The following is a 24,738-nucleotide window of genomic DNA, read 5'->3' as shown; positions in this document are numbered from 1 at the left end:
TTCTTAAAGCATGTTTTTTTTTTTTTTAACCAAAGGCTTTTTTTATGACAGTCAATGAAAAGAGAGGCGAATATGAAACCAGCAGAAAAATATCTGCATCACTGACTCCTAGAAAGATGTTTGAATCACCGCCATGGTTCTATACAAACACCACTATCTTAATCAAGGGTCACTTCTGATCTATGTGATCTGACTGCGCAGCAATGTATTCCTGACTTTAGTGCTATTCGGTATGAGCAAGAGTGCCAAAATCTGATCTTAGACTGTAAACTTTTTGGAATAAGATCTTGTCTTCCAAGGTAATCAAAGCTGAGCACACTGGTAGAAATCAATAAATAACATTTCCCCATTTTCTTTTGCAGCTGCCAATAAGTCAAAATACACTGCATCTGTGACTGAAGACTGAAAACTTTAAGAGGCACTGAAGAGGGGCTGCATTTTCTGGGCAAACCAATGATTATTCTTTTATCGACTACACTTCTTTTACTTGTAGGTTGTTGCCTTAAGTACATGGTATGTTGCTGATCCAGCTACAAAATCTTTCCAACTCACTGGCCCTTGCCTTAAAGTTTTGTATTCCTGAGAGTGGTAGAGACTCCATAGCTACAGTAAACTGGAAGATTAAGCAGAAACTCAATAGGCATGCAATGTGTATATATACACATTATTGTATACTATATTCAACACACTCCATAAAATCAAAGCCGCATAGACAGCCTCCAGACACGGCAAGAACAAAAGGAACTTAAAGTATATAATTTCATACTTGCAAAAATATGGAATTACTGGCAGAAATTTATACTATTACCAAAAATACCATTGCAATGAGAAATTATTTTTTTACCCACAAGAAGCAGTTTTAAGAACAGACATCAAGGAAAAAGTGATTGCCAAAAGACAAATGTTATTTAAAAATGGAAAAGATACTTCAGTAACTTTGGAAGTTTGAAATTTCCCAAGCATATATGGTTAGTTGTGCATTATATGGGAAGCAATGAAATAAATGAAATTCTGATCCCAATGTAGTTCATGAAAATATTTCTATTAACCCAGTGGAATTAGGATCTTTTGGTCTATTGTTTTAGGCATGGTATTTCACTTTGCAGGTGGTATTAATGCCTTCAATTGCTCTGAAATTTGCCTAAAGATCTTCAGTAGTAAAGAGATGTGAGAAATGAAAAGTAAAGTTGAACTAGATAAATTTCAATATGTCAAGTGCCAATAGAGCTGAATGAGAGAGGGTCTCTTAATGACATCCTAACAATCAAAGCCCCAGAGGCAGGTTTCCTAAGGAGCACAGAAGATGTGCAATTCATCACTTTTCAAAACATCATTATTTATCTTGATTATTTGGTGGCCCTGAAGTCAGCTCATGGCTGACTGAGGGCTGACTCCTGATTTTTCATTGTTGGAGGATGCCCCTTATGCTTTAAGTAGAGAAGGTAGTATATAGAAGCAGCCTGATAATAATACAAAAAAAAAGGGGTGGGGAGAGTTCTCCATGAACCAGAAGTGTAAACAATTCCTCATAGGAAGCAACATACATCCATATTTTGAAGAGATCACTTGTCTTTAAAAAGATAATCTGAAGTACACACGGCTATGTGAAGCTATTCTCATAGGAAAGTACCCAGATATAGCTCTTGCACACAAGTTAGCACTCCTTCTGCATCCACAGGACAACCAGAAAATTGCAATTAACATTGAAACAATTATTTTGCCAACCTCCATGGAAAAAAGGAGGTTGGAAAAATATCCAGTGGTAATACTGTAGGACCTGGTGATGCTATCATAAAAAAAAAAAAAACTTCAAGAAGGCAAAGTTCTTTTTTTTACAATAGATCTGGCAAGTAGTTGCGTTCGCCAGGGAGGCATTTGTTGACCTGTTAAAATAACACTCTCCTCTTCCTGAAATTCATTGAGGACTCATCTTCAGCACAATATGGTCTTTAAATGTATCTGCTTCTCTTCAGAGTTAACTATATGATCAATAACATTGGTTATTATTTATATTCATTTTATTAACAAAGAGACTAAAGTGTGCTAATGCCAAAGACCACTTTTCACCTTAGCTCAGTACTTTCAGAATAAAACATAGTATTTCTGAAGTGTTAACATAATGTCTGAGGTAAAACAGTTAAATGTAATACTTAAAAAAAAAGTATGAAAAATTCCAGTTTACTAAGGTTGCTTTGTGTCAGTAGAATACTGGAGAATTCTCCCCATGCATACAGGAAGAATAAATCACTATCTATTAGAAGAAAGTGAGCAGGCAACATTTTAGTTGAGCCTCCTGCTCAAGTCGTATCCTGTCCTTTCCTAGCTCAGTTCCTCCACAATCTTTCAGGGAAGGTGAAAGGAGAGTCTATCAGGAGTGAGTTGAAAAAGCTGAAGAAGAGGATGTCCTACTGAGCTTCATTTTCCACTCTTAGTAGGTCTATGAAGCTCAGGGTATAAACTGAAGCTGTCAGTGAACTTTTAAATTGTAGTGACTGAGGAAACAGAACTGTATGCCGCTCTGCAAATTTCAGGCATCTCAGTAACAAACAGGGCAAAGGAGCTGGACTTGTGCCACGTTCCAAAATTCCTGGATGTGTTATCTCACCGACAAGATTGCAGCTTGTCATGTTTCAGTGAATTAGGGCAAAAGGACACCTAAACAGGTTCTAACAGCATTCTTTTTTCCAACAACATTCTCTAGCAATTCGTTGCCTTCAGGCTGCTACTGAATGACTACTACAGTAAGACTATTTCAGCCTTGGTCCTACAAACAAGTATGTGTGTGCTTGGAATTGTCTGAAAATGGTTGCAACTGCACACAAGAATATAGACTAAGTTAACATGAAACACCTGCAGATTAAACTTTTTTTTTGTAGAAAAAACTTTCCAACCTTTTCAGTTAGAAAGTCAAATTTATTAAACTGCTATTGTAATACAAAAATCTAAGTATGAAAGGTAATAAAGTGTGTTGTACATGCATGCAAGCATGTGTACATGTGTACGTACATGTATCCTAGATGTATAGCACAAGAATTACAGTGAACACATACACCGTGCCTGAGTAAACTATGGCAAATGCTTAACTGCCTACTAGTATAATACACAGTTGTAATTTTCAAAGCGGCAGTATTTTTGTGTAAGTGCACCGTAAAAGGAAAATTTAAAATTTACGTTCTTGTCATAAAACCTGGTACGGGCAATAAAGAAATACTTGCAATTCCTTTTATTAGCTCTGAAAAAGAAGGAAAGGAAAGGAAAGGAAAGGAAAGGAAAGGAAAGGAAAGGAAAGGAAAGGAAAGGAAGGAAAGGAAAGGAAAGGAAAGGAAGGGAAGGGAAGGGAAGGGAAGGGAAGGGAAGGGAAGGGAAGGGAAGGGAAGGGAAGGGGAAGGGGAAGGGGAAGGGGAGGGGAAGGGGAAGGGGAAGGGGAGGGAAGGAAAGGGAAGGAAAGGGAAGGAAAGGGAAGGAAAGGGAGGGGGAGGGGAAGGGGAAGGGGAAGGGGAAGGGGAAGGGGAAGGGGAAGGGGAAGGGGAAGGAAAGGGAAAGAAGGGGAAGGGAAGGAAAGGGAAGGAAAGGGAAGGAAAGGGAAGGAAAGGGAAGGAAAGGGAAGGAAAGGGAAGGAAAGGGAAGGAAAGGGAAGGAAAGGGAAGGAAAGGAAAGGAAAGGAAAGGAAAGGAAAGGAAAGGAAAGGAAAGGAAAGGAAAGGAAAGGAAAGGAAAGGAAAGGAAAGGAAGGAAGGGAAGGGAAGGGAAGGGAAGGGAAGGGAAGGAAGGGAAGGGAAGGGAAGGGAAGGGAAGGGAAGGAAGAAAAGGGAAAGGGAAGGAAGGGAAGGGAAAGGGAAAGGGAAAGGGAAGGGAAGGGAAGGGAAGGGAAGGGAAGGGAAGGGAAGGGAAGGGAAGGGGAAGGGAAGGGGAAGGGGAAGGGGAAGGGGAAGGGGAAGGGGAAGGGGAAGGGAAGGGAAGGGGAAGGGAAGGGGAAGGGGAAGGGGAAGGGGAGGGAAGGGGAGGGAAGGAAAGGGAAGGAAAGGGAAGGAAAGGGAGGGGGAGGGGAGGGGGAGGGGAAGGGGAAGGGGAAGGGGAAGGGGAAGGGGAAGGGGAAGGGGAAGGGGAAGGGGAAGGGGAGGGAAAGGGAAAGAAGGGGAAGGGAAGGAAAGGGAAGGAAAGGGAAGGAAAGGGAAGGAAAGGGAAGGAAAGGGAAGGAAAGGAAAGGGAAGGGAAGGGAAGGAAAGGGAAGGAAAGGGAAGGAAAGGAAAGGGAAGGAAAGGAAAGGAAAGGAAAGGAAAGGAAAGGAAAGGAAAGGGAAGGAAAGGAGGAAAGGAAAGGAAAGGAAAGGAAAGGAAAGGAAAGGAAAAAGGAAAGGAAGGAAAGGAAAGGAAAGGAAAGGAAAGGAAGGAAAGGAAAGGAAAGAAAGGAAAGGAAAGGAAAGGAAAGGAAGGGAAGGGAAGGGAAGGGAAGGGAAGGGAAGGGAAGGGAAGAAAGGGAAAGGGAAGGAAGGGAAGGAAAGGGAAAGGGAAAGGAAGGGAAGGGAAGGGAAGGGAAGGGAAGGGAAGGGAAGGGAAGGGAAGGAGGACAAAGGAAGACGAAGAAAACAAAAGGAAAAAGAGGAGAGGTGAGAGAGGAGAGGAGAGAAGAGGAGAGGCAGAGGAGAGCAGAGGAGGAGAGGAAAAAGAAAGAAAAAGAACATGCCGTTCTTTTGCTATTTTCCATCGTGCTCTAGGATATACAAAAATTTCCTTGGGAACCACTGTTCCTTACAACACACGAATCTAACTGTTTCACTTCACTTTCAATAAACATTTCAGTTTAGAATAAACTAATGGTGTGTCTCATTGACAACAATTTGCCTCAAGTCCATAATAGTTTATACCTTCAACTACACAGATATTGAAGTGTATGAGTAATAAATGTCAATAACACAACTAGTGAGACAAACCAGTATATTTGTGTAAGTAGTGCAAGAACTAATAATCTAAATAACTAATTCATAGCGAACTGATAATCAAAATTCAGGATTTTTTCTTTAAAAAAGTTTAATGAAAACTTCCATAACCCTAAAGAAAGCAAGCTGCACATGCCTTGAACCAAGCAAATACTTGTCTTTCCACTATTTTATCATATCAGTGCAAATTAATAAATATTCGAAGGATAGCATCTGTTCAATAGCTCCTGATACGGAAAAACAAATATTTAATGTGAAAGTTAATGACTAGTTCATCCTACTCTTACAATTTCACTGTGAGAAGAACGATTAGCTGCCTTGTCTTTGTATAATCTACATGCGATGTGTACATGATGTTGAGATAGATGTTTGTAACATTTAGAGGATATTAACACAGCCAGAGCACATCTGCCACACTGTAGTGATACAAAGCCTTGAGAATATCCCTCTCTGGTTGAAATGTATGCTAGTAGTGGAATATATTTTCAAAAAGCCAAATCCTCTATGTTATTCACTGAGACAAGAACATCTCGCAGAATTAAGATCTTTGGCACAACATCACATATTTCTTCCCATGGGAACTAAAACAATAACTGAGCCTCAGAAGGTAACAGGCAAGGAGAAAAATCAAAATTGGCCATGTCCTGCAAATCCCAAAGCAATCAATAAATAGCTGGTTTGATACTATCTATAATATTACAGTAGATATAATATTACACACATGTGCATAAATCTATACTAGTATGCATTTGAAATGCTTTTTGACCTTTATTTTTGATATCCTTGCAACTCTTATAGCTTTACATTCTTTAGATACAAGATTTAATATTTCCTCAAAATGCTTCAAGGGAATGAAAACAAAGGATCATTTAATCCTTAGCACATGTGAATCTGCATAGGTCTACTGGCATTACCAGTGACCTCCTAAAAAATTTGTGCCTCAAGATCTGTTCAGAAAATCTCTTCTCTAACTTATTACTTTTCGTTTGAGAAATTGGCATTTATTCTGGGGTCTATCCCATCTATACAGCAGCAGCTATAGAGGAAGTGAGTCACATCTTGGTCTGGATGCTGGCAGCGAGGGAAACAATGGCAGCCTCAAAGTGTCCAGGTGGAAAGTTTAGCCAGAGGGGACAAATCGCTTTTTACCCCACACATTTTTTTTCTCTCTCCTTTCAAGCATAGAGCTTCCTAGATGCAGGATGCTACTCTGCAGGAAAACGAAGGTAAAAGAAGTTTACCCAAGCAGTAAACACCAAACATCACCACTTTGTTCTCTTTGTATGGCTTTGGTTGCACAGTAGAACTGAAAACCTCTCACCTCTGCCCAGCCTGTGTGTGTATTGCCTTAGGTGACATGGTACTCCCTGATTTTTAGTGCAGACGATTCAGCAATAGAAATAGCCAGAAATAGTTCAGCACATTCCTTCTAGTCATATATGTTCACACACACTGGTATGCAATTTAGTGCAGCTTGGAAACACCGCAGCCCTTAAGCTATTGCAAATTTTTAGGGAAGATTTTAAGATGGCGTAAAGAAATCATCACATTCTCCTCCCAGCAAATTGTGCTATGAATTCTTTCCCTGCAGCCAAGTAAAGGGGATCCTAAATACTATTTAAGTTCATAATCATCAGCTGCATCCAGATAATGACAATATGTTAGCAATTCTCAGGGAGGAACCCCAAGGCCTGCTTTCTTATCAATGACAGCCTTTAAAATAGCAGCAAGACATATCCCAAGAAGTACAACACATATGAAGATGTGACCTCACCTGCCACAAAGGACTCTGAATTTAAACAAATTGACAGATGACTCCATAAGATGCACTTTAGGCAAATAAAGCTATTTGTGCTTTTAAAGCTATCCCTATTGCATTACAAGCTGCACAATGTTGGCCCCTCACTGTCTTACTCGCTGCTTCTCACAGGTGATTGTTAAAAAAGCCCATAAAGAGTTTTTGGTTTTTTTGAAGGAGTAAACACATATTCTCAGAGTTATATTCCACACATTTGGAAAGACTGGTGATTTTGCAGTCTGCTGCTTGTTAAATACTTCCACTATCCAGCACTAAGGAGCTCATTCTAATTTATGCCTGCTGTACTCTGTACGCTCTTTTCAATTGCAGAATATCAATAATGTACTTAAAAACAGAGATTGTAATCAGGTAATTAGAAGGGGAAAACTGAATCTGAGGAAAAACTTCTTTACTGTGAGGGTGACTGAGCCCTGGAACAGGTTGCCCAGAGAGGTTGTGGAGTCTCCTTCTCTGGAGATACCCAAAACCCACCTGGATGCGATCCTGTGCAGTGTGCTCCAGATGACCCTGGTTGAACAGGGGGGTTGGACTAGGAGAGGAATCCTGCTGGTCCTACTGGTGTCACTGGGGTCACTGTATGCATGCTTCTGCCACCCCACCTAGGGCTACTAGGTTCCTGTTCTCCATTAGCAGCACGAGTTTAGGAGTATTCCCTGGCACTATAAATCAGAATAGAAATCTGCAAATACTTCATGGGAAATCAGCAGCAGAAAAAATATTAGAAACCCATTCTTCTCTCTCACTCTGTAGGGGTTCATAAACATGAAGGGCAGCATTCCTCTGAACTAGTCTCGTATACTTCCTGGATAGTCAACAGAAAGAAAGAGACATCCCTAAAGAGAGAATACATTTGAACTTATCCCTGAAGAGGGAATACATTTGAACTATTTTAGATTTCTACTTTAGGATGAAGTGGTCTGTGCTCCCTGGATGTACTTATTTCATTCCAAGTATGAAGGGAACTTAGAGTAAGATATTAACACTACATCAGTTAAAAAGTAACTATTTCCAGTGTTCTTGATCTTTACATCTATTCTTTTTTAAAGAATATTCTTATGAGCCCCACAATCATTTATTTAATCAAATTTTGCTCCCAAAATGGGCTTTTTTTTTTATAAATTATTCTCCTCCATTCTATCATTCTCTGTTTTTAAAGATGCAAGAGAATGCATGGAAAATTGAACTGAGTTGCAGGAGAATGATCCTGAGACAATCTATTCGCAGTGGACACAACTGAGCAGGGTTTTCTGGATTCTGATGGTTCGTGTCCCTAATGAACGTGAAAGGTGCATGGACAGTTCTTCAGAACCAGAGGACAGGGGATCGAACAGTATTAAGACCAACCTGCTTGGCACAACAAACACAGAGGAAAGGGCCAAGTTAGCTTCTGTATTTTATTGATAACACTTGAACAAAATGGTAGCTTGCCTTCGTACAGTACAGATCAGTAATAAGGTACAACACTCTTGTCCTTCCTGTTCATTTCACAACTACCTGCAGCATTGCAGCTCTCTCAATTGAAAGGAGAACAGGCTTCAAAGGGTTAAGTCTCTTCCACCTACAACACCAAGCAGTGTAGTAACTACTTTACTCGCCTTCTCCTTGGGTTGGCTGAGCTATGATGAATGTTAATATTAACCCAAATAATCCCAAATGGGTAGAGGAAAATAGCTTATGGCTAAATACACATAAATACACCAAACAAAATGGCTAAATCAACTAAGAGAAAGAAATATTGAGTTGCGTGTAGTGATTAGCAAGAGACTGCCTTTCTGCCCCAGGACACTCCAGGGTTTGGCATCACAACTCAGTCTGTCTAGTGAGGTACCACCCTTCACTCAGAATGAGATGTAAAGTCTTAGTCTTTATTCCTTGTTAAGAAAGCCAAATCCTAAGAGGTGGCAAGTTTCCACTTAACCTCTTTTGAGGACTTTCCAAGTCGTGTCAGCTGGTGTTTTTTGCAAAGAACCAGTAATGCTTTATTGTTTGCCAGAGGCACACCCACATGCATTTTACTTCTTGAGAAAGTATTTCTTAGCAGAAACATAACTTGTACCACAATAAACACTGGTGATCTCAAATATTTTCTTTTATGCACTTACGTCGTTTCTGGATGTAATCCCTTAAAAACTCTTTAAAGATCTAAGACACACCAATTATTAACCACAGGCACACAAACTTGCTTCACAGATTTTTAGTCACCACGCCGTGGCAAAACTTCATTGCTTCAAACTAAGAAATTAAGAGCAGCAGAGGGTTGCAGTGTATCAGTAAAGTAATTGCCAGTTTAGAAACCAAAGTGGTAAATAGTACTAGTTCATTTTAAACCCTACTAATCCCCGAGAAATGCTCTGGGATTTGAAGGTAGGAAACCATATAACACTGGTTTCTAATCCAGCTAGTGAAGTGATGAGAAAAAAGGATCTAGTTCACCTGTGCTTCACTTGGTATGAACTAAAAAAAATGGACAAAAGCCAGAAGCTCCAATACTAAATTTAAGTTCACTCTGTTAAATTAAAGTGTTGTCTTTTTGAGCTCTCATTGTGCAGTGCCTTTGTTGGTTATCATCCTAGTTTTCTCCAACGCTGAGTCTCAGCGCAGTATTTGGTTTGATCGGCTCTTCTCCTATACTCAGTGAGTTCCTGATCTGGGGAAAGGCCTTGTTGAGTAGCCATATAAAACAACGGAAAATGCTTTTCCAGTATCAGGCTATAGGAAAGTGATCTGGAAAACACACGCACAATACACATACATATGCGCACAAACGTGCATATGCAAAGGATCCCCTGACTCTTGGTGTCTGGACTAGTTACTAGTTTATTCAATGTCCTCGAATGAATTGTCCTGTAAATAGTCTCTATAATATCCCAAGAAGGAGTAGGAAAAAAACAACCGAACCCAGAAATCACTTCTGAATAACTATATCAATACTCGGTCCTCTTAGTATAAGGTTCTCAATGTTATCCACAAAATAGCTGACTAGTTGTTCAGAAAGCATGAGAAGAGAAAACAATAGCTTAATTACATCCCTTTGAGATGTTACTCATCAACAACATATAAGGTCTCACAGTTTATCTCAAAAACCTAGAATAAGTCATAAGTTTCCTGTCAGTTAGCACACGAGCCACTTTTATGGTAATAGAGTAGCGTTCTTGAAAAAATTACTGGCATGCATCTGTACAACGTCAAGCCTCAAGCTTTTTTTATCCAGGAGCTTGTTAAATACCCACTTTAAAGCTTGACTGAATGTCATCTTATCTTGTTCTCAGACAATTCTTCAGCCAGAAATACTGCACTGGAAAAATCATGTTAGAAATTCTATACCTGTGGACTATACATGCTCCTGATTCTGCTAGATGTACCATCTTGTGGGCTTTTGTGGATAATGACCTTACACATAAAACAGCTGCAGTGACCAAACCATCACTCTGAGTATATTGGTGCCAAAAAGTGAATCCTTTGATTCACTTTGAAAGTGAATCTTTCTGAAAAGTGAATCCTAGTCTCTAGGCTATCGCCTTTAAACATATCACGGGTTTCAGTTATGCAACCTCATCAGTTACAAATAAATGAAGGAGTTGTGAAAGACTTTGCACAAGGAGTGTAGTGGGCTTTACAGAATTACCATATTTTTCATTCTACTCAAGTAAACATACATGCTTCCCTTCATCTGACATTTTTAAAGCAGAATTGTAATTTTCCAGATGTTGTTAACAGTAGAAGATGCTAATGTCCCCTTTAGCTGTTTTACTAGTTTAATGACAACAAAATAGCAAGCAGCTCTTATTTAAAAACACAGAACAAAAAATAATTCATAGCTAAAAAATCCCCTTTTTTGAGTTTTCAATACAGAAAAAATAATTCATTGCAGAATTATCAACTATTACAGAATCAACAGAATTATCAAGCAACAGAAAAACCTCAACTGCTCTCTTAACGACTGTAAAGCACATCAGAAAATTCTTTCCAAATTACTCGCCATGGCAAGCCTACACACAAGCATCTGCTCCAACTCCCAGGACCATACCAGGTCGAATACCCACCGCTGGTTTCCGCCCTACTTCTTGTGGCTGAAACATTGCTGCAGAGGCAGAGACCACGTTGACCCGTTCGGAAAGCTCTGACAACCCAGGGAGGCCAGATGGTAGCAGACAGTACACTGTCCCAGTAGTCCTGTAGCAGCACTGACTGTGTCTGTAACTGTGAGACAGTCACTGCTGAAACACAACAGGAAAATCTCCCCTACAATTGCAGGAAAACCAGCTCCACCTAACCACCTCCGCCAAGATCAGAGCTCCCTCAGCCTGCCAGCTGCCTTTCTCACTGACCCAACAGCAAAATACCTACTTTCTCTCTCAACAGGAAACCTAAACTGAGTGAAAAATCAACGAGAAATGGATTCTCTCACACAGCATCCCAACAACCTGTCTGATGATTGTAGCTTATGAGAAGGATGTTGAATTGCGCTGCCATGTAACCCAGATGAGTGGAAGTTCAGCCTTCTGGGTAATTAGCCCAGTGCTGAATGATGAATGGCAGTTCCCATGACCGTAACAGGAGATTGACCCAAACCAGACAGACCTGTCACACACAGCATGAGCGTTTCAGAGCCTACTGTGTTCCTAGCAGGCAGAATCCTAAAAGAAAAACACGGTATAAACAAGTAATTCACTTATTTTTGCTATTTTCTCCTAATATTACTTAAAAAATTAACAACACAATCAAAGCAAGATTGTACCAGCAGGAGTTTGCTAAAAACGGAGGCAGTCTGAAAGAACTCAATATCTGAGAGAAAAAAAAATCATTCCTATAAACACAATAGAGACCCTGCTTTCTGAAATGTAGCAGGTGAAACACAAGATGACAGCAGTTGTTTTTTTCTTTTTCCTGAACTTGCGTGCAAGCAACAAACTGCAACAGAAAAAACTACAGATTGAGCAAATACTTCAGTAAAGTGCTCAAGAGGAATCCTGACTGAAGTCACACCAGACATTTGGTCTCCAACAAAGGTGTTAAAAATTCATGCAAAGTGGAAACAGCAGGAAAGAATTGCTTCCTTGTGTTCTCCATTTTTCATGTTGCAATGCCTTCCTTTCATACAATGGTAATACAGCAAAGTGAAGGGAAACATACCTCAGATGTTTGAGCATAAGGATTCAAACCTACACTGCCTTTGGTCTTTTCTCCATGGACATATCTGCACTTTGTTCTCATTGAAACAATAAACAACTGCTTTGTGATTATTTAATTTCCTATTCATTTCATTTCCTTAAAACAACAGACTGGAGCCCTCACAAATACATACTTTTTATAAGGTTTTCAAAGGTTTTTGCTGGCGCTGCCTATTAACATGTGTGTGGAATGACAGCTTGTAACTGGAGAAATGAGCATGCAGAAAGCAAGACAGATGTGCAGAAGGATTACGATTATTGGAACTCTTTTCATGATATTAAATGTCCCTGGGAAATCTATAGTCAATTCAAGCTATAATCAGCCCAGCAGGAGCCACAGAGTGCAAATCCTACCCAAAAGGATGTTGGATTCCTCAGCTCATATCCTGTTCTTCAGCTTTCAGCAAACAGTGTCACGGAGCTTCTTTGCATTGCCTCTCCAGCCATGATGGCTCACACGCATCCAGACACACGGGGGATCAACCAGTGTAAAGACTGGTATTACCTTCAAATGCTACAGTGCTGCTCTGTTTGACGACATTGTAGATAGTCTGAGATTTTTATGACCTTTGCTTGCAGATCATTATCCACAGTCTGACCCAGTGTTTCAATAAACCGGAGTTTAAATAAATAACTAAATAGCTTTTTATTTTTAAATCTCCTCTTTAATCAATCAAAAGAGTGATCCAAACAGTTCCAATAATCTTAGTTCTTTTATTACATCTGCCTTGATTTTTGCATGTGTGCTTCTGCAGTTTGAGGGTACAACTGCATAGGTTTTGGTAGACCACACCAGAAACCTTCAAAACTTAGCTGCCTATGGCTGTCTGTGAAGGCTTCAGGGCAGCACTTTTCACCACTCATACATGAGCTGACTTGATGCATACAAGTAAATAATTGCTAGTTCAGATCCATAGCCTGAAAGGGTATTCCTGCAACAGCTCTCTGCATTTTGTGTAGGACAGTCTCCATTTTGATAAATGCTTTTTTTTTGTTGTATTTTTTCCAAAGAAAATGTATATACAGAAAATATGAAAAGAGAAGAATAATTTGACTCTGAATCAAACGACTCTGCGCCTATTTGCTAGCTTGTCCTAGTTGTAATTCAGCAGCTTTTACTTAAACAATGCATCAGAGAATGCATCACCCACCTCCTCTGTCATACTAATCTTTTCTCTTCCACTTTCTAAATTCAGTATGTCAGGTATTAAATAGATGACTTTTATAAACATATTCTAACCTTGCGCTGTGCTGCTTAGCAGTACCCACTAAGAGCTAAGAGTGAATCTTACTAAGGAAACTTAAGACGCGTCAGCTGTCGTTGCCTCCTCTTTGCTGAAAGTTACCACTTTCACCACAGAATAAGCTGGATATGCGTTGAGCCATAGATCACGAGTTTCTTTGAAAAGTCCAATAGCTTAACTGAAAAATGATTGCTCAAAAAGCAATATGGTTTCAATAATTTACAGCAGTGGAAAGAAACAGACAGCTGGTGATAGTACCTTCTTAAAATATCACCAAGAGATGCACTATTTTTCAACTGGCAATGTCCCTAGTTCAATCAGGTTGTGAAGAACTTCAGGCTAAGACTCAGCAATAGAAAGATAACCTAACGTACTTACATAGTTTAATACTCAGACACATTATCAAATATCTATCTATTGAACCACTGTAAAATGATGTCATCATGTGTGGGTTCTAAATAATGTATTTCTGATGACAGGATCTCCAGAATTTGTCTAACTGCTGTGCAGTCTTTTGTTCCTGCATGGGAAGGGTTTGTGCAGTGTACTCCTGGTGTTGAAGGGAGCGCGGAATAGCACGGTTCATTCCTGCACACCACAGAACCATGCTCCCTAGTAACCCAGCATTCCTCCGGTTACAAGGCTCCTTGCAATCAAGACATACAAAGCTATAGGAGCTGGAGCTGACCAACAATAGGACAGAAACAAGCAGGACAAGAACTCCTATTTCCACAAAACATTCAAAGTCCTAGAAAAATATGATATCAGGACTGACTGTAAGAAACAACTCGGGGCTTCAGCTTCACTACTGCAATTCACTGACTTACCCTAACATTCAGTACAGCTTTTTTTCAGGGTTCACTTATCATGCTGGTGAGACAGGCAAAAAAATCTTGGTAAAAGCAGCTGGACTTGAAAATAGGTCCTAGTGGTTTTTAAGAAAGCCATAAAATGAGATTTTTCAGCTAGTGGTTTGGAAATCCTCTTCAATTTCAGAAACCTCCTTTTTACTGTTTTGCCTTCTACCCTACACGAGAATTCTCTGTGCTACTCATTTTCTGTTCAAAACTGAAATATTAGCTTTTCAAGTTCATGGAATGAACTTTTATTTTATTTCATTCTGATAGACAAGGGACATAAATTTTTAGACTGAGAGATGCTGCTGTCAGGCACCAGGCAATTGATACTCCAAACAATCAGTTCACTGCATATGGAATGCGAACGCCATAGCATGGTATAATGAGATCATGGTCGAGTTATTGTATTAACGATTAGCGCAACAAACATGCTAATTTGTCCACAATTTGTCACCTTCTCAGAGGCAAGTAAGAAAATACATACACATACATTACTCATGCAGTACAACTAATCATTTGATTTCTTGGTTTTCTGATAAATACTCTGCATAGTAACTGATGGTTTAAGAATAACATATCTCCTTTCTTTTTTCCCTTGTCGTATTCTCTGCAAGCTCAGGAAGCACAGAGGGGCTCATGCACAAGACGTTTGCATCTCTTTCTTTTGTTGAACAGTGCCAAAGGTAGAGCAGCCTCACAGCTACTCTGAACAGCATGCCAGAGATGTAGAGCTCTCCTGCTCTTGATAAATACCTACAAGTACATTATTGTCAGTCACCTCCCCTGCCCACCGCAAACATAACAAGTGGAGAAAGACCACAGCTGCTCACACCATTTAGTATTTGCACCTTGTGATTCTCTTTGTGCATCAAGGACAAAGAAGGAAAAATCAGTCCACCTTTTCGGACAAATTAGGAAATGTCACGTGAGCAAGAGAAACTCGTGTGATGCATTACGAACATCATCCTGATATGAAACTGCTATATACGGATGCTTAATACAAGTTCTCCCTTCAAATGGTTGTTTAATTTTAACTGCTCTTTGAGCTGTAACACCCTTCTTTTGTCTCACACATAGACACCTTAAGACTATGGCATACACTACCAGGTATGCCATCTGCCCTTTTAATATTTCATCTGCATTTTACACTGGGATTTGAGTATCCTCTGAATTTGGCCCAAAAAGCCATACTATACATGACACATTATTAATGCTGCTGTCAGGAGAATAGCAAACCTTGATTTCAGCAGCAGCATGTAATCCAGGCGATCTTTGTACCTCACTGAAAGAACCATCGAATAGTACTGGATTCACATAAAATGAATAGATTATGAATTGCACCATCAAATATCAGATTTCCCCTATTGAGAAGAAATAGTATCTTTCTAAACTTCAAAGTAAGGCACAGACAAAAATTCCTCTTGCTTCTAATGTATAGAAAGTACTTGCAATATTGGGGGTAGGCAAGGAGAGGGAAAAATAAAAGCTATTCCCTCCCATCCCATTTCACTGCTACACAGGACTTGCTTTCAACGTTCCCCTGTGATCACTGAAGCCATTTACTCAGTGCTGCTTTTTAGGTTTTGGACAGAGAAGATTAATTAATCTGTTCTAAACTGTTGGATTAACGAATATAGCACTGAATTCTAATCTGTCCCATTAAAGGACCCTAAGGGGAAGATCAGGGCAGGAGTATGAAATGATCAAAAGGACCAAATTCTGAAAATAAGATGTGAAGAATTCAGTGTGCATGTGTATGCTGCCTATAAAATAGACAATACAGGCACAGGCTACCCCAGCCAAATCTACGAGAAGTTATTCATTTTTATGTCTTCTTCTGCAGCAATTTCGAACCATAACCCAAATGACTGTTCATCTGTTCAAGATCATAATATAGAAAAGATTTTGCTCTGAAAATATAATAAAATAAATTTCTTTTGTTTTAAGCAGCTTTTTAACAGTATGATTCCTGAGATTATTTGATCTGAAATTTACTAAACACAAAGCCTGACGTTTCTAAAGAGGTCATCAGAGGTCAAACTCTCAATGAGGGTATTTGAAAAAGCAATTAATCCTAAATGGGACCACAGGACAACGAGATCTTGGACAAAGGTGCCCTCAAAATTTGAGGGTTTAGATCTTAGTCCTGACTGTGGGGCTGCTGGCAATATCTAAATGACATAGTATTTTAATTTTGTCCATAATATGTATCTTCCACATAACAGAAAGATTAGGTTCTTCCATGGAGGTGCTTTACAAAGAGGAGTTCCGATTATGCTTTACTGCAACGTGCCATTCTGATTCAGAAAGCTGGGATGTAAATACCACATTAATAAACTCAAGAAACCCTGTTTGAGTCTGTTCATGTTCTTATAGCATAGCCACAAGGAACTTACCAATTTAAATGTACATTTTCAAACACTGAAACATAACCCTTGGTCTCGCTGTAAGATGATGTGGTATTCATAAATAGCATTACAAAACTGTACACTTCCAGCAATCAAAAATATATTTTAGCCTCCTATTGAACCCTCAGTATTGCTGTTCAGTCTTACAAATCAAAAGATGAGTTTCACAGAGTACTGCAAGTGCAGGCTCAGTACTCAGTAAGGAAGGGGTAGTATTTCACATGTCCGAATGTCTTAGTAAAGCCCCAAATTGCTACACTTCTTTAGAAGACTGTAAAAAAATCTCAGGACTAGGCTATCAGTAGCTTAAATCTCATTTCATTTATGATTAGAATTTTTTTCAATTGATACATACTTAGCTTCTTCAGCTAACACTTGAACAAAATGGGTGAGTAAGAGCACTTTTAATCTTTGTTTTTAGATAACTGTTTATAGTTTCTATAAAATTCATCTTTATATATAGTTGATACATAATGATTTTTATATCTAATTGATAAGTAATTGATATTGATCTTTATAATTCTCTGAAAGAATTTTCAGGTTTCTGTAATAAAAGCATTCCTGATAATCAGCTATTTGACTAATAGTTAGGTTAGGTTTTGAAGTTAATTCTTCTATATCTTTTGGTCTCTGTAACTCACAATTCCTTATATTTTCTATAGAGCAGCTGTTATTGAACTATTGTTTTAATTAAAACTTAGGATTGCACACACATCTATTATTTACATTGCAATAAATCTTTATGGTATAAATGATTCACACATCCATGTGACAAATTTCTATTTTTCCTATTCACATGTACACATGTGAATTGCATCTGAAATTTTAGTTGTGTTTCCAGCAGTGGCCTTGGTTCTGCAGCTTTCTTTAAAGCAGATGTCTTCTGATTGCAAATAGTAGTGGGAATCTCACTGCAGACGCTAAGAGATAATACTAGACACGTGAATCTCTTGGGAATGCTTAATAACATTAAGTACATAGATAAATACTTACAGAATTAGAGTCAAAGCAAGTATATGCCAACAAAATGATCTTTACTTGTAAGGCCATATCTGTTGTCTTCCAGGGGTATTCCTAATTCACTTCATAGGTATATTTTTAAATGAATGAGGACCACTTATGTGAAGTATCAACAAATTGAGCTGAATAGCCATGAAATATATTACTAATAAGTAAACTGCGTCTTTTAATAAAGAACATTAAACTCCTGCAAAAAAAGCAGAGTATCGGAGAACACAAGCCCTTACTTACCAGCACAGTGCCTATTGAGTGATTTAAGAGTGTTTTACATTTGCAAAAGGCTGCAGGATCTCAATCCTGGGTTTGAATTGGAATATATACACCTTCATGTTACTTTCCTAATGCTTTATCAAATGAGGAGATATAATATGTAACCATACACGTTTGCAAGTGTGTAAAAGAAGAGGATTTGGGATATTCAATGCTCTTAATAGAAAGCAAATTGCTTAAAACATTTTTAAATGATATATTTAGTTGACAGTTGTTTCAGAACTGGTTCATGTAACCTCTCATGAAGTGAATTTGCACTCAGGCTTCCAGAGGTTGCTAAAGAAAACATCTCCACAAAGGTTGGCTTTGCTGATTATGCTTGATTTATGTGTTGATTTGTGTTTTTCTGACTCTCCAAAGAAATATAAATCACTGTAATGCATTACATATTATTTTTCATATGCACTACTGACCTGTTCATCTGATTTTTCCTCCATTCAAAAACAAAAAAGAGAGAATTCATAAACTGATATGGATTGTAAAGAGCCTTCTTACAAAGTTCAAGTTTTAATTAATGAGGTCATTATAGCTAGGAGCACTTGTTAAACATATAGCTCTAATTAATCCCATCAATCACACTCCCTCTTTAAGTACTAGTGATTTGCAAGAAATTAAATGAGCACCAATCTTGGGTAACAGATCAACCACTTTTTTTCTATTTATTATCAAATCTCTAATTATCTGGCAACTTTCCTCTTGTGTCATGCTCTTTACCCTTTATTCTCTTGTCTGTGTCTTTGCCAAGGCAGCACACCTGCAACTAGAAAGAACAAACAAAGCTCACTGCCAAGTTACCAATTATGGAGACACGTAAGTATTCTCTCCCCTTGATCTGAAAGAGAAGCCTGTCACTAACGCTGCAGGTTCTCCAGTGTCCCTGCGGTTCTCAATATCACTACCATTGTAGTATATTTAAAGGAATTTCTCAAAAAAGCAATGCTGACCAAGAAAAGAAGTGTGATACAATTTCTTTTCTTCTAAAGAATCTCTTGCTGCTGTAACCTATCATAAATTATGATAATATCATAAAACTAAAAGCATACTTCCTCAAAACAATGGAAAATGATGCATTTATTCACACTAGAGAAAAAGCTTAAATAACAAAGAAGGTCTAGTAGGTAAGCCTAAGAACACAGACTCCAATTGTGACTTGAGGAAAAAAAGAAAACACCTGGTTATTTAAGCAATAACAATATGCTTAGGGTGGAATTGTTATGAACTTCCCAATCCAAAGCATTAAATTTTCCAGCCTGGAATGACAAAGTCATCTAATTAGTAAAGGCATTAAACTTGAAGCTTCTACAATAAAGAAGCCATCACACATGCAATCACATATTTCGGGAGCTAAAGACTGACATTAAAATGCCACAGAGGACACCAGTCAACTAGCTGAGAATAATACATATTTCAGCTATCACATTTTAATCCATTTGAACTTAAGTTTCTTTTATACAGATACATTTTCCACAATCACGCTGCATTAACCAAACGTGCCTCTTCACCATTGCCATGGGCAGGCTACAGCCTGTGAAAAATGTTTAACTAAACAGAAAACAGAGAAACAAACCAAAGTTTCTGTGTGAAACTCTCCTTGGAATACCACTGCCCTTCTGGCCACAGGCAGCTAACAGCCATCAGTGTGTCCTTCTTCCATGAGTCTTTCCCTTGAGAGTTCTTTTATACTTTGGGCCTTCATAACATCCCATGGCAATGAGATTCACAGTTAATTTTAAGCTTTGGACCAAATAGGTGGAGGCCTAGCGCCTAGCACAAGGAAGCTGCACTGCACTTTAATATTAAATACAAATTCAATTTTCTGTTCCAGGTAACATTCATTTGTCACAGATCTCACTAATTCATTCCGTCTGGCTTTTTTCAGGTCAAATAGAGAAAGCAGAAGTCCCTCAAAAAATAAAGTTACTGGACTGCAAAGAATTCACTAGATTAGGTTGTTCCTTAGGCACACTCCTATAGATTTAGCTAAATTTTCAGTTGCCAGAAGCCACAGCCCCTATGCTCCACAAGTTTCCTCTCCATTTGTTACTCTTGTATGTATTACCAGCTCAGGAATAAAATAATTTCTCTGTTCTTCTCTTGTTCTTTCCCATCTTATCTGTCTAATTCATGCCAACCAGAATAAGGTTAGCGTTTGATGTGTGAACTAGTTAGACTCAGCTGTGGTTGCTCCAGGTAGCTGCTCCAGGTGGTAGCTGGTGTCCAGCCGTATTCCATAAAGCAACCATAGGTTCAGCAACATCCAAAATCTCAGCATGGCTTGAAAAGTAAAAAAGAAAGGGAAAAAGAAAAAGAAAGAGAAAGAGAAAGAAAAAGAAGAGAAAAAGAAAGACAAGACAAGACACACAACCCACCTTTAGATTCTTCTGCACTAACTTCTATGAAACTGTGTGTGATAAATTCAATATCATGACGATTTTTTTGTCATAAGGGGACAGGAATTCTGATTTTTCCCTGCCAGACAAAAATAATCTGTGCTCAGGAGCTTGAATGATGGGTACAGTGCATGCATTAAACAGCCGTTAGCCAAGAGGAACTTCTTTTCTAGGAAACCAGTCTGGTTGGCTGTATCAGTCTTGAAACCATAGACTGTTGCAGGTGGCTGTAAGGATGTACATGTCACTTTGGTTTGCCTTTTCACCTCAATAGGACAGGTACAGCTCCACACTCCTAACTACGTACAAAAACAAAACAAAGCACAGATGCCTCACCACCATTGTTTTCTGAGGGATCAATTTAATCTTGTCTTCTGCTTTCTTTTGTCCTAACTGAGAAAATCCCTTAACTGGATATAAACACTCATCATTTCCATTCCAGCCACAAGAAATAATTAACAGGTATTTCATTACTTGAGGTGCTGGAGAAAAGAGGTAGCTATGGTATGCCACAAAGCACATTTTTACTGCTACTGGAAGTTATATTAAATATACTCAGTATATCCTATGAGAATGACATATTAAGGGCTCTGCTCCTGCACTCACTTTTGTAGTTTCCTATTTCTTCAAAGTTCCTCACTGACATAGATACGCACAAGCACAACAGTGGCATAGCATTCATCGCACCTGCAATCCATGCTATGACTTTTTTACTCTAGATTTCTTGCAGGCTCTTTTCCGATCTTCAGCTGGGAAAAGGCAACCTCAGTTGTCTGTGATGCCACAGACAAGATGACCTACATAGCATGTAGCATTGTTAAAAAATAAGCCTGAGAAAGCGCATATAGAGCAGGGTAATGTCACTTAAGTTAGATTTTCTTTCATTAATGGAGTGATAGATAAGTTCCTCCATACCTGATTCAGAGCAAGACCCTAATTTTAGCCATCTGAAAGCTACATATATAATATTAACTAGGTGCGTATGTTCTCTCTAGAGAATGGAGTGAGATAGGCACCCTAGGATAAGGGTAAGTTTGCCTCTAGAGATAGATTTCCAAAATAGATAGGATGAAGCACCACCATCTGTAAGTAACCATCTCTTCTTCCCTTAACACAGAGAAAGCCAGTACGACCAGCATGTTCTAGGTACCTGACCTTCAAACAGATAAACCAATCCTCTCTAGGAGAGAGGAAAGGCATATTACTACTGTGAACAGATCAGCTGATACCCAGTTTATAACCAGTTTTGCCATTCGCTTAGTCACTTCTTTTAAAGCTAGCTCAGGTCCCTGGGTTTCTGTCAAATCTGGATGATCCAGCATTTCTGCAGTACTTTCACAGAGCCCAGACCTTCTTGAGCCAAGCAGAAATGGGCAGAGTTTGTTCCAGTGTACATTTCCTCTTTCCATTGAGATTGGAAATGTGACTTTCAGATTCAGTGGTAAGGAGAGATTCCGTTTTAATGACATACTCACACACCTCAAGGCAAGAAATCAAGTCTGATTGCAGTAGCTTGATTTTGCCTGATTTTGAATAGTATCTAAAATACTCATGAAAGCAATGGCAGCTCTCATTTCAAGTGCTTCAGAAGCATGCCTCAAAAAAGAAAAATCATAGAAGCCACTTCTATTTTTGGCTGGTCTTTCAACTATGTCAGCACTGCCTATGTGCAAGAGCCACATATGGACACCTTATTTGTTAACTTACTAATTTTATGAAAGTTTTTAGAGTGCATTCCTTCTGTAGACCCACAGATATCTCTAGAGAAGGTCTAGTTTAAACTCCCAGAAAGAGGCATGGAAGCTCTCCTGTCCAAAAGATATAAGAAAGATATCAAAACCAAGGAAATAGCACTAGCATCTGGCAGAGCTTCCAGCTCACCTTGGGGTGCCTTTAATTTAGCAATGAAATAGAGTTCCTAAAGCTGGGGAAAAAAATGTACTATCAATGTCTTCTAAGAGAGATGCTATAAACCACCAGTTTTTGCAGTCACAAATATGTAGAATACACTGAAACTGTTGTGCAGCCCATTAATAAGGAAGGGCAGGGAAAGGAGAAATAAAGTGAATCTGTGGGAAACAGAACTCACAGAACTCATAGAACTCATTTTTCTCATCTACACTCCTAAATTTAACATATACCACATTCTGAGAGACCTTCTTTGTTGCTACCTTAGGCCTTGTATTTGACAAGGTCTTCACTTTTTTCCTCACTTTCAAAGGAAATGAATTTAAAGGACAGAGGAAAGTAATTTATGGCATCCTGCTTGGTTCTGTTAAAAATATATGGTCCTTAAGGGCTCCATGTGTTTCAGGTAATGTGAAGTAAATCTATAGGGCTTAAATGTCTCCATCAGCAGCAATATGTTACACTCTCTGTTCAAGGAGCTGAGTGTGCCAGCCACTAAATGAGATGATCTCTGGAAAAGATCAGAAACGAAGACATCTCCTCCCATTTAGCATGGATAAGATGTGCAAGAAAGCCTGACAGATGAAATATTTTATCAGCTATACATGTATTTAAAAAGCAGCAGCACAGCAATCACTTACTTAAATGTTTAATGCTGAGAGGATTCAATGCTAGGCTCTGTAAATTTTAATTTGTTTTAGTTAATCAGCAAACGAACTATATCTTCTCCTACTTTTTTTTGAGTAAGTGCTTTAGTAGTAATTAGGTGCCAGATATCTTCTGAATAAATATGCAAGTAAAATAAATATATTATCTAGGTATCAGAATTACCAGGAAGGGGGAGGGAGAAGGTATGTTTTTTCTTTTCTATATTCACATTAAAGAGTATGTTATTCTGTCACCAATGCTAAGCTCCTTTGACACAAAGAAACTACTTAAAAAACTGCAGACTCTGCATCTGGGAAGAGAGAGATTAAAAAGTCCACCAAGTGGTTCACCAGGAGCTTTGCTGTTGCTGCTAAGGTTATTATTTCAGTATAAACCCTGCCTCATTTAAAAGACATCTTTTTTTTTTTTTCCCCAGTACTGACTTTTGATTTCACAATCTTGCTTTCTCTTTGGGACAGTGATAGGGAAACTCTTGTGAGGAACTCAGAAATTAGGCCTATGTGACTGGCTGAGTTTACTGAAGGGAGCTTTGTTCTCTTTCTTTTCTCTCTTGGGGCCAGCCAAGTTTTTCCCTCTCTTCCCCTCCCTCTTGTTGAAATTCAACTGCTCAAACATCAGCCATACACACATAAACCCTCCACTTCTCCACCCCCTCTGCTCCATCCCCACAACCTGGCACATCAGCATCCAGAAGCAATTCCCTGGATGGGTGATTTTTAATCACTGTCTTGACTGGCAGCACAGGGATTAAGCTAGGGTCCATTCGAGCAGTAGCTTTAACACACATTAGCCCCCTGAAGTGCTGAACTCTAAACCTCTTTCTTCTGCGATGTCTACTCCATATCTTGCAAAAGCCTTTACTGATGGTTGCGGTACACAGCTTTTCATCTATACTTGGTTATAGAAATGGAATTAACTGCCACAGTGCATTTCAAAAACAACAATAGACTTAACAGAGTTTTCCTTTCAGAATTTATTAATGCAGGACTAGAAACATCTTTTTTGTAAAGAATTTTTTTTAACACTGCCTTTATTATTTAAGGTTACATTTTAATTTATTCCAATATTAATTTATTTTAATTTATGTATTTATTATTGCAAAGAGGTTTGCACTACCCTCTCATTCCTATTGCAACTTCAGGATGGGTCGGATGTAAGATGTTAAGATGTTAATCGGAGTCTGCCTCTTCTTACCCTACCATAGTTTCCAGCCTAAAGGCCACCTAACAATATACTATCTGACCAGATCCTGCTACACTGATACCTTTAATAAACCACTTCAAGTCACTTTTACCATAACGCAGTTCCTCCTCCAGTAACACCAAAAGCTTTGGCATTTATAACACGGAATAGAGTTACCATCTGTGCAAAGAAAGGCATTCCACCAAGCAGGAAGGGTTCTGCTGTGCATAATTTCAGTAAATGTTTGTGCTGATTACAAGAAGGAACTTTTTGGATTTTGTTAGAGCCAAGTTTACACTCCATGCTGCTTGTGCTGCAATTCTACCAGTGCTACTCAAAAAGCACTATTGCTACTCAAAAAGGTCTATTATTGCCATGCTTTGCTCCTCACAGCTCTGTGTTAACTGTGTGGTGGTGCCTTCGTAAACAAGGAACTAAACTGAGACCACTGAGCTCTTTCAACTGTCACCTAAATCAGATTACAACCTAGGCTTTTCAAAGGTGAATGGAAGACTGTAGACTAAACATCCAGCATCACTTACATTAAATCCCATAGGAACAAAGCATTTTGGACTCTTAGGAAGAAAAGTAAGTTAATACTTCATTTTGATGTGCACTCATGCCACAATTTTCTCTCTCTTGCACACACATACACACGCAGCAGAGTCCCTTTATAACAGAGAAACTGTTCCATTTGCCTCTTATTTTACTGTTAATTATTTTTAATTGTTGAAGTGCTACTGTTCAAATAAAAACATTTATTAGTAAGATCTATAGCTTTACATTGTATGAGTGCTTGTAGTTATGGCGTTACAAGAATTAGTGTTTCCTGGAAATCAAAGTACTAAGATTTGATTCTGTGAGA

The 24,738-nt window shown here is 38.8% G+C and overlaps 1 protein-coding gene across 8 annotated transcripts in view; it reads right to left on the bottom strand.

Moving 5' to 3' along the window:
- MID1 (midline 1) overlaps positions 1-24,738 on the bottom strand; it is a 249,004-nt gene that overhangs the window by 105,932 nt on the left and 118,334 nt on the right. The window contains exon 1 of one of the 8 annotated variants that reach the window (XM_009683675.2): positions 10,798-10,998. The exons of the other annotated variants lie outside the window; for them this stretch is intronic. The gene's annotated coding sequence lies outside the window, so the exon portion shown is untranslated. Of the gene's footprint in view, positions 1-10,797; positions 10,999-24,738 lie in introns of those variants that run through there. 8 annotated transcript variants of the gene reach the window in all.

The sequence above is a fragment of the Struthio camelus genome, chromosome 1, assembly GCF_040807025.1.
Source record: "Struthio camelus isolate bStrCam1 chromosome 1, bStrCam1.hap1, whole genome shotgun sequence".
NCBI classification, from domain to species: domain Eukaryota; kingdom Metazoa; phylum Chordata; class Aves; order Struthioniformes; family Struthionidae; genus Struthio; species Struthio camelus.
The sequence above is the reverse complement of the archived record's forward strand: the minus strand, read 5'-3'. Positions and strand labels throughout refer to the sequence as shown.